Source organism: Dipodomys ordii, unplaced genomic scaffold (genome assembly GCF_000151885.1).
Source record: "Dipodomys ordii isolate 6190 unplaced genomic scaffold, Dord_2.0 Scaffold39, whole genome shotgun sequence".
NCBI lineage: Eukaryota > Metazoa > Chordata > Mammalia > Rodentia > Heteromyidae > Dipodomys > Dipodomys ordii.
The window spans coordinates 8,356,593-8,366,522 of NW_012267255.1; the positions used below are offsets into that span (position 1 = coordinate 8,356,593).

Consider the following 9,930-nt stretch of genomic DNA (forward strand, 5'->3'; position numbering starts at 1 on the left):
CAGGTAAGGGTCATGGAAGGCCCTGATAAGGGTCACAACTTCTTCTCTGAGGGGGAGGGTAAATTACTGCACCGTAAAGGAAATTTAAATTTTAAATTTAAATTAACTTTAAATTGGAATGTGGTATCAACAAATGGAATATATTCTTCCCAATCACCATCACTAGCAGACCCTGAAAGGCCTACTTTCCTACTATATATAAAACCAAAAAGATCCTAGCTACTCAAAAGGTTGAGATCTGAGAATTGTGATTCAAAGCCAGCTGTAACAGAAAAGTCCCTGAGACTCTTGGCTTCAATTAACCAAAAAAAATCTGAAAGTAGAGGTATGGCTCAAGTAGTAGAATATCAGCCTTATGTGAAAAAGCCAAGCAAGAAAGTGTAGGTCTCTGAGTTCAAACCCTAGTATCAGTACAAAATCAAAAAACAACAACAACAAAAAGAGAGCTGACTGCTCTCCTTTTCAAGAGCTACAGAATAAGGAGATGTGATTTACTAAAGGTATACAGCAAAATAATATTTCTTGGATGAGCACAGCTCTACACAGACACTGCATGAAAATCACACATGAATATGATCATTTCTGCCCATATAATCCTTACAGTTTACAAAGGGAATGTGAAGGTAGGCAAAGACAGAATGTGACCAACCCAAAGGACTACATAAAAAATATGAGCCGGGTACCAGGTGGATTACGCCTGTAATCCTAGCTACTCAGGAGGCTGAGATCTGAGGACCACGGTTCAAAGCCAGCCCGGGCAGGGAAGTGTGTGAGACTCTTATTTCCAATAAACACTAGAAAACTGGAAGTGGCGCCTTGAGCTTGAAGAGCTGAGGAACAGCACCCAAGCCCAGAGTTCAAGCCCCACGACCGACCAAAAAAAACAAAAAAGAACAAAATAAAAATTGTTTTTATTAGAAACCTTTAATTTACCCTATTAACATTACTCTCAGGAACTATCCAAGAAGCTCAAAGAAACATACCAGTAGCCCTTGTTGTTTAGTACTACTGTAGCTTAGAACAGACAAGGCTCCTGTGTTTATTCAAGCTTATCAGCCTCTGCTCCTTACAAACACTGCAAACAACAAAACAAGCTGTGGTTGATTTTTCCCAGTTCCAGGCTGACAGGAATTTACTCATTTAGGGATAGGCTGGAGGTATCCACACTTGGACTCCTTGAAATTTCCTCTAGGCTTTTCCTATGTTTTCCAGGCCTTTTCAGTAGCATGCCAGCTTCACATCACTGATTTAAAAGCCTCTCTTTGTTTTAGGAATCTCTAACATGAGTAATTAAGTCTGCTACCCCAGACAGTGTAATCTGAGCAGGCTTCAATGTGTTTCGCTTGTTGCATTGACATGTAATCGTTTGAAATTGGCATTACTTGTTGCTTTGTAGGCTCTTCAAATTGCACCCTTGTCTCAAGTGCGTATATCTACTGCTCATTCAAGACATTTTAAAGCCTTGAGTGGCTAGGGCTCCTAAAATATATGAGGAAGAGTTATGTAGGGCTCTTTTTTTTCTCTGACACTTATGCAAATTTCAAGTAGCAGAGTCTGAGGGAGATGAAGACTGGGACTTGGCAGTGGCTGCTGCTGTTGCTTCTGGCACACAATTGCTGTAGGAGGTACAGTAAAATGAATACAGTGAAATTTTCTAAAATGACTGCTTACATTATTACCAAAAATAGGAGAATTGAGGGCAGACAGGGAGACACCAGAGATTTGCAAGAATTCTCTAGCACCCTGCAATTTCAAACAAAGCTTTCGCTATAAATTTTTTTATTCTGTTTTTTGAAATCAAGCCATGAAAAAGAAGACAGAAAAAAAAGCCACCCAAACAAACAGAAGTGCGGAAGCTTCAAATCCCAAGTGATATACTTAAATAAAAACAAAGTCGAGAAACATCTGTCTTCCTCTTAAAAAGCAATCTTCACTAAAAGGGAGAAAAAAAAAGCTGCAATAAGGGAGCCATCAATTTTATTTTCCTAATAGTGATCAAGCATTTCTGTACTCTTCACAGATTTCATCTCATAGAAAATGTGTTTTCTACCAGGGATGTGCTGATACCAGATTCAGAGGTTAAGGCTTAGGCTAGAGAACTCCCAGCCAAAAAGCACCACTTTCCAAAAACTCAAAAGATACCTTTGCTTAACAAAACAGAATCCCAAACACTTATTATCAGAAAGACTAAAAGTAAAATTCATCAATCTACTATGCCATATAGAAAATATGCACTAAGGGTTCCCCCCCTCTTTAGTTTTCATCTTTGTGAAGACTAAAGAAAATATTTAAACTTCAACTTATGTGTTAAATTCTATCTGTTCAATAAGCTAAATGTTAAGCCAGGAACTGGTGGCTGACTCCTGTAAATCCTAGCTACTCAGGAGGCTAAGTGAGAGCTGAGAATCTCAGTTCAAAGCCAATCCTAGCAGACAAATCCAAGAAACTCTTAAATTAACCAGCAAAAGCTTACAAATGGAGCTGTGGCTCAAGTGGTAGAGAGCGCTAACCTTGAGCGAAAAAGCCATGACCAAAAAAAAGAAAAAAGAAAAAAAAATCAACAGAGAAAGATCTACCAAATATGTGTAGAACTTCAATTATTCTCTGCACAAAAAAAAAAAAACGACTGACTAAATCTTATATGATGTTTATTACTTGAACCAGGCCAAAGATATTATTCCATTGTCTCTTGCTTTTGTGTTGGTTTGATTTGATGTTCAGGGATGAAACCAGGGCCTCAGCATGATAGATAAGCACTCTACCACTTGAGCTATGCCCCTAGCTATTCCATTTTCTTAACTGGTCTTAACATGTGTCTATTCAGTTTTATTATCTGTATTCTTTTATCAAGACAAATTTTGTATGTCACCAACTTCCTGTGCTCTTAAGTAAATTCTTTCTTCCTTTCCAACTATTATTTTTAAGTACAACTTAATCTTAATTTTTTTTAAAGCCTTGAATTTTAAAGGCTTTTTTTTTTGGGGGGGGGGGTGTCCGGTCGTGGAGCCTGAAATCTGGGCCTGGGCACTATCCCTCAGCTCTTCAGCTCAAGGCTAGCGCTCTACCACCTGAACCACAGCGCCACTTCCAGCTTTTTTTCTTTTTGCTTATGTGGTGCTGAGGAATCGAACCCAGGGCCTCAGGCATGCAAGGCAAGCGCTCTACCACTGAGCCACCTTCTCAGCCCTTAAAGGCTTTTTTTAAAGCATCCTTGCTACAAAAAAAAATAATAATAATAATAAATGTATATAATGCTCCACCTCTAACCCAAAAAGAAATAAAGTGTTCTTTTAGGTTAAATTGTTCAGAATGATTTTTACACAGAGGAAACAACTTCAAGGGACAACAAGGGACAAAACTGTGTTTTAAAAGAAATGGCAATGCCTATGACCATTACATACTATTATATAATATCATGTCAATTTCCCAAAATAAAGTAGGGAAAATCCAAAGAACTGCTTCAGTTTCCTTGTGGGCATTCATCCCCACAGTCTTTTGATAAAATCCTTTGAGATGATAGCAGTAAAGTTTATTTGTAAAAACTGGGGTGGGGACTGAAATGTGCTTATCCATGGCCCATGCAGGCGGATAGTAAACTGTGTAAATTCTATGGGAAGTCTGTCAACTGCTTATATAGCTGACTGTTCTAAAGTAGAGTTCACAGAAGCCCAAGTCCCACTAAGCAGGGCTCACACCTGTAATCCTAGCTATTCAGGAGGCTGAGATTAAGGATCACAGTCTAAAGTCACCTTGGGTAAATAATCTAAGTGGTTCTTATCTCCAATTAACCATTAAAAGTACAGAAGTGGAGGTGTGACTCAAGTAGTAGAGTACCAACCCTGAAGATTGAGGTGCTAAGCCTGACAGTGCAAAATGTTGGTGAGACTCTATTTTAACCACCAAGCAGGTATGGTGGTGTCTAACTGTTATCCTAGTGAGGTGAGAGGTGTAAGTAGCAGGATCTCTATTTCAGGCCAGCCAAGACAAAACTTCAAGAAACTGCCTGAAAAGTAAGTAAAGCAAAAGGGTCAGGGGAGAGTGGCTCAAGTGGTACAGCTCCTGTCTAATAAACTCAAAAATATCTGGGCACCGATTGCTTAGGCCTGTAATCCTAGCTACTCAAGAGACTGAGACCTGAGGATCATGGTTCAAAGCCAACCCAGGCAGAAAAGTCCCTGTGAGACTCTTAACTACTCACGAGCTGGAAGTGGCGCTGTGGCTCAAAGTGGTAGAGCACTAGCCTTGAGCATAAGAGCTCAGGCACAGCACTCAGCCCCTAAGTTCAAACCCCACAACTAATTTAACAAAAATCAATACAGAACTGATTATTTCAGTGATCAATTAGTTCCTCTTAAAAACTTCAGTTCTCCAACTGTATACATGATAGGCTGCCATGTTGAAATTCAAGCTTTCCACAAAATGTCTTCAACCATAGGAGGGAATCCCAGGTTTGCCCATTTTCAACTAATTTGATTTGAAATCTCAGAGACTTTCAATGCCTATGATGATAAAGGTTTGCTTAGTTCTAGAGAAACCAAAAGATGTCTTCTGTTCCAGCATCATTAGAGTTCGCTAAAAGATCAAAAGCAACAACTCATATTCTAGCATATTAAACTTAAATGTGAAAGTCCTATAAAATACATTATCCAAAAAAAAAAAAAAGAAAGAAAAACACACATTGTCCTTAAGTATTTCTCCCACCCTTTCATAAATGTATCCAAATTATCTTGCAGGATTTCAAAATGCTGTGCCTGTCCTCTGTTTCATCCTCTTCAGTCCCACTCCTCCCAATTGGTGTCTGAAGAGTTCCAGAAGATTTCAGATTCTGGGTAACATGAGCCATGTTCCACCAGCGCCAACTCAGCTACAAGGCCAGGCACAGGGTCAATGCCCGGAAAATGTTTGCCACGCAAAAAACTCTTGGAGAAGCAGCCCATAGTTTCCTTTCTCCCTTCCCAAAGACTGATAAACAAGTCCTTAATTTCCCACAAGACAAAAGAAAACCTCCAAAATGATCACTTATTCTAGCCTTTTAAGGAAACAATGACCTAACGGAAGAGATTTTCATGTCTTTTGTTTATCAATCACTCTGAAAACTCTCTCTGCAATAAAAGATCATTCCACTTTGGGGACAGGGAAGTGACACTTAGGCTGAAGGAGAGGGATTTAGAGAAGGGAGTTTTACCAGTTAGACCACTCCAGGCCCAGTGGGAATGCCCTTCCCACCATCACCTCATCACATTACCAGGATTAAGTCCTTGGGAAAGCCAGTATTAAAGCAAGGAACCCTCGTTCAAACAGAGGGACAAAGGGCTCCGTGAATGTGGTTATGAGTGTGATTAAATAACATTTTTCCTCCTCCCTACTAAAGCACACATTACCTCATGAAAATATTAAAACTAAAGCATTGTAATCATTTTGGCTCTGAGTTGAAATATATGTTACAAAAAAAACCTCTCAAATGCTAAGTTTTATATTTTAAAAAAAAATCAAGTTAATCAAGGAGCTACACACACACACACACACGAATTGCTATACACATACCTAATATAATCTGGTTTTAGCACTGTTAAGTAAAACCAATTTATAAACTTGAATACAGTAGTTTCTGTAGTAACCACCCACTTCCAGAGAAAATTAACTCCAAATCAGCAAGCAACCACCTCAAGAAGCAACTGTAAGGAGGGGAATTTCAGAAATTAATCAGACATATCTGCACTTGGCTGGTCAGTATCCTTCCAGTGAAATGGGAGTAACAGTATCTCTGTACCCAAAGACAGAGTTGCTGGGAACCAGACACCACGAAGAAAAGCAAGGCCACAGTTTAGCACTCCATAAAATACATTTACGACTAATATCCCAGCTTCCACTAGGTAGGAATTTTCAGTTGACTTTCTTCTCTGTCCCTCCACCTGAGTCTACAAACCTGGCTCCTATGAATACCATGGCCAAGTGAACCGGAAAACCAGTTCACCATTGTTGATGTGTGATGACTGCCTTGCGAAGGTGACTATACAGATCAACTAGCCAGAGAGAATACTACACCTACACAGTCTACCTGATATCTTCATACAAACAACAACCCTATGTTAGTATATTAGCACCATTTGTCATAAAAGGAAACTACAACTCAGGAAAATAAGAGCCTTAGGACTAGAGGTGTGGCTCAAGTAGCAGAGCACCAGCCTTTAGTGAAGAAGCCAAGGGTTAGTACCCAGGGCCTGAGTTCAAGACCCAATACTGGCACAAAATGGAGGAGGCGGGGGAGAATATGCCCAAAGCCATACAAATCAAGGGATCTGAGACAGGATCTATTGGTCCTGCATTCCTTTTCACCCACATCTATAGAGATACATTTGTGACAACAGCCTCAAATAGATAATCACCTAAGTATCAGCCAAGTATACAAAAATATTCATGCCAAAGACCAGCTAATAACCACATACTTGTCGAAATCAAACCAGAATGGGCACCCAGGACAAGAGTGGCTGCCAAAGTTAAATCTTAGAGCCACCCTTGACCCACATGCCACAATGACCAACATCCATTCATCAGGGTCACCTTGACCTCCACAGCAAACAAGAGCCACTTTGGAAATATGTCACTTCTAGGATTCAATACATAGTTGTGTATCATTTCTCAGGAAAACAAAACAATCTACCCTGTAAGGTAAAAGAATGGCTAAAATAATATAGAGTTCTTGTTTTTGTAACTTGTAACAAGGGGGGGGAGAGGAGCAAGGAAAAGGAAAAAATCAATTCTTAGAATAAAGCAGCATCACATAAGTGAGAGGAAAACTATGTTAGAGAGAAAAGCAGATCATAAAAGCCTACATTATCTCGACAAGATTTCACTCTTAAAAATTGCATCCCTATTAAAAGTAGGCAGTCCATCATTGTTTGGCCAAAATACCAATGATTCAATTGACTAGAAATATGTTCCCCCCCAAAAAAAAAATTTTTCAGTTAAGTTAATGAAAACCGAACCACTAAACAGGAAGAGTGTAGCCTGCTACTCAGAGAAGGCGGAGAATGACTAATGTGGTAAACCAAAAATGTCAAAAGAGATAGAATTGTTTTCTTTGTCTGGTCTGCTTCTCTCCTATTAAAAGAACCAACTGAGACAGGAAAAAAAAAAAGACAAAACCTACCTTCCCAAAGCAAGAAATAAACTATCCTGACTGATGTTGGGTGCCAACCTAAGAATCCTTACACACTTAACTACCTTTCCACGAGGCAAAAACACCAGGTTCTTGTCTTCCAGGAGAATAAATTTTAACAATAGCTTTGAACAGAAGTGGGATATTACTGTCCCACAAAAGGCCACTTTACTTCATGTCCAGGCCACTAAAAATGGTAGAAAAATGATATGTTAGGTCCCTTTTCCGTTTTCCCTTTTTTTTTTTGGTCGGTCATGGGGCTTGAACTCTGGGCTTGGGCACTGTCCCGGTGCTCTTCTGCTCAAGGCGAGCACTGTACTGCTTGAGGCACAGTGCCACTTCCTGTTTTCTAGTGTTTATTGGAGATAAGAGTCTCACAGACTTTCCTGCCCGGGCTGGCTTTGAACTGCGATCCTCAGATCTCAGCCTCCTGAGTAAATAGGATTACAGGCATGAGCCACCAGCGCCAGGCTCCCTGTGATATTCTTTATAGTACATTTTGCACTTTGGATTGATAGATGAATTAAACTACAATTGATCCATAATGAATAGCTCGCTCTGTAAATAAATATACCATCAAAATTTAAGAAATGCCAACAACAGAAACCTAAGGAGCAAAAGATTTTTTAATAGTCTCAGACCAAAACTTTTTTAAATGGCCATAGTCAAGGAAAGCAACTGACCACTTCTTTTTCTGTGTCTAAGCCACACTTCTGAGTGCACAGCTGTCTTTACTCAGCTGGAGGAAAACCACAGGACTGGGAATAACTCAAAGGGCAGCCCCTCCTTATGTTAAAGGGATACTGTTGACCAACCTTCTAGCACATGTACTTAGCTGAGTTTAACTTGTTTCTCCAGTAACAGTAAAGAGTGAGCAACTCTCATACTGAAATGATTTGCATTCATTCCCACACTGCAAACATATTTGGAAATACCTGTATGTACAGTACATATCCTTGTGCTTGTCTGATTTTACCTGATGGCCAGCGTCTCATTCCCCTTTATCATTTGCTTTTTAGAGTCTCATTGTAAATGATGAGCAGTGTTATTCTTTTCACTTCTTTACAAAAGTAGAAGTTGTTCTAACAAAGAAAGTTGCATTTGTTGAATGTGACATGGAGTGAGCATAATCCTGGGCTTCTGAAGTGAAGCGTAATGCCAAGCTTTGGTGGCTCATACCTGTAATCCTGATCTCAGGAAGCTGAGATCTGAGGATCGCAGTTCAAAGCTAGCACAGGGAAGGAAAGTTCATGAAGCTCTTCTCTCCAGTTAATCAGCAAAAAGCTGAAGTGGAGGAGTGGCTCAATGATAGAGTATCAGCCTTGAGTGGAAAAGCTAAGAAACAGTGCTCAGACACAAATAAAGAAGAAAAAAAAAACAGTAAACATTTACCAAGACTCAGCTAGTCACCATAATTTTGGGACCAAAAGGCTTAACAAGATCAGACAAGCACTTCACTCACACCAAGCTAGGCCCTGAAGAGGAAGGTGGTTAATTCTCCCTTATTCAAAATCAAATACAGTATTCTTGCCAGGCCGCTGGTGGCTCACCCCTATAATCCTAGCTACTCAGGAGGCTGAGATCTGAGAATCACAGTTCAAAGCCAGCCAGGGCAGAAAAGTCTGTGAGACTTTTACTTCCAATAAACCACTAAAAAACTGGAAGTGGCGCTGTGGCTCAAGCGGTAGAAGGCTCGCCTTGAGCTGAAGAGCGCAGGGACAGCGCCCAAGCCCAGAGTCCAAGCCCTATGACAGACAAAAAAAAAAAAAAAACAGTATTCTTTCTCAAGAAGAGATTCAAGCTGACTTAGATCTATAGTCTGTCCTTATCTTTTCCACCAAAACATTAATTTTTTTAAATGCAAAGAAACATTACAAATACTGGGAGTTAAAAATAATCTGTTTAATGAAAGAACCAGGACTTTAAACTTGTCAGTGCACATTCTGGATCTGGATCAGTGGTCAGCAAAGTGAGGGAGAGGGCGTGCATGTGTTTCTGTGTGTCTATGTCTGTGTGTATGTATGTATGAGTGTGTGTATGTGCATATGTGTATGTCCCAGAGGTAGGAAGTGGGGGTGGACACAAGACCATCTACCAGGGTGCTGAAAGAAATTTCAGATGTGTAAATGTTTTTACTCTGAAGCATAGCTTCACTAACACTTTACACATATATGTGTATGTGTGTGTGTGTATATATATGGCTTATTGGTTGGGCATTTATATAATCTATGAAAACATTACTTGAAAGAAGAGAACATGCTTTTAAAAAAAAAAAAAAAAGAGTTGTGGAGCTAAGCACTAGTTCCTCATGCCTAGAATCCTATCCACTCAGAAAGCCGACCTAGACAGAAAAGTCCATAAGACTCATCTCCAATTAATAAGAAGTATGGCTCAAAGTGGTAGAGCACCCAGCCAAGAGTAAGAAAGCTAAGCAAGATCTTAAAGCCCTGAGTCTAAGCCCTGGTACCACGTGTGGTTGTTTTCAAATGGTCCCCTTCCCCAGGGGGACATAGTTTTTTAAGTTTGAGGTCGCCTGCTGTATCGCCACATTTACAAGCTAAAATATATTTACACTTAGGAATGTGTGAAGTCTACAGCTATACTGGGTTTGTCGGGGGGGGGGGGAGATTGGTTGGTCATGGGACTTGGACTCAGAGCTATGTCCCTTAGCTCTTTTATTTTGGTCCAGTCGTGGGGCCTGAACTCTGGGCCTGGGCACTGTCCCTCAGCTCTTCAGCTCAAGGCTAGTGCTCTACCACTTGAGCCACAGT

At 40.1% G+C, this 9,930-nt stretch overlaps 1 protein-coding gene across 1 annotated transcript in view; it reads right to left on the bottom strand.

Moving 5' to 3' along the window:
* The window catches only part of LOC105987058 (neurogenic locus notch homolog protein 2), a 145,608-nt gene that overhangs the window by 109,780 nt on the left and 25,898 nt on the right, over positions 1-9,930 (bottom strand). The gene's annotated exons all lie outside the window — the stretch shown is intronic.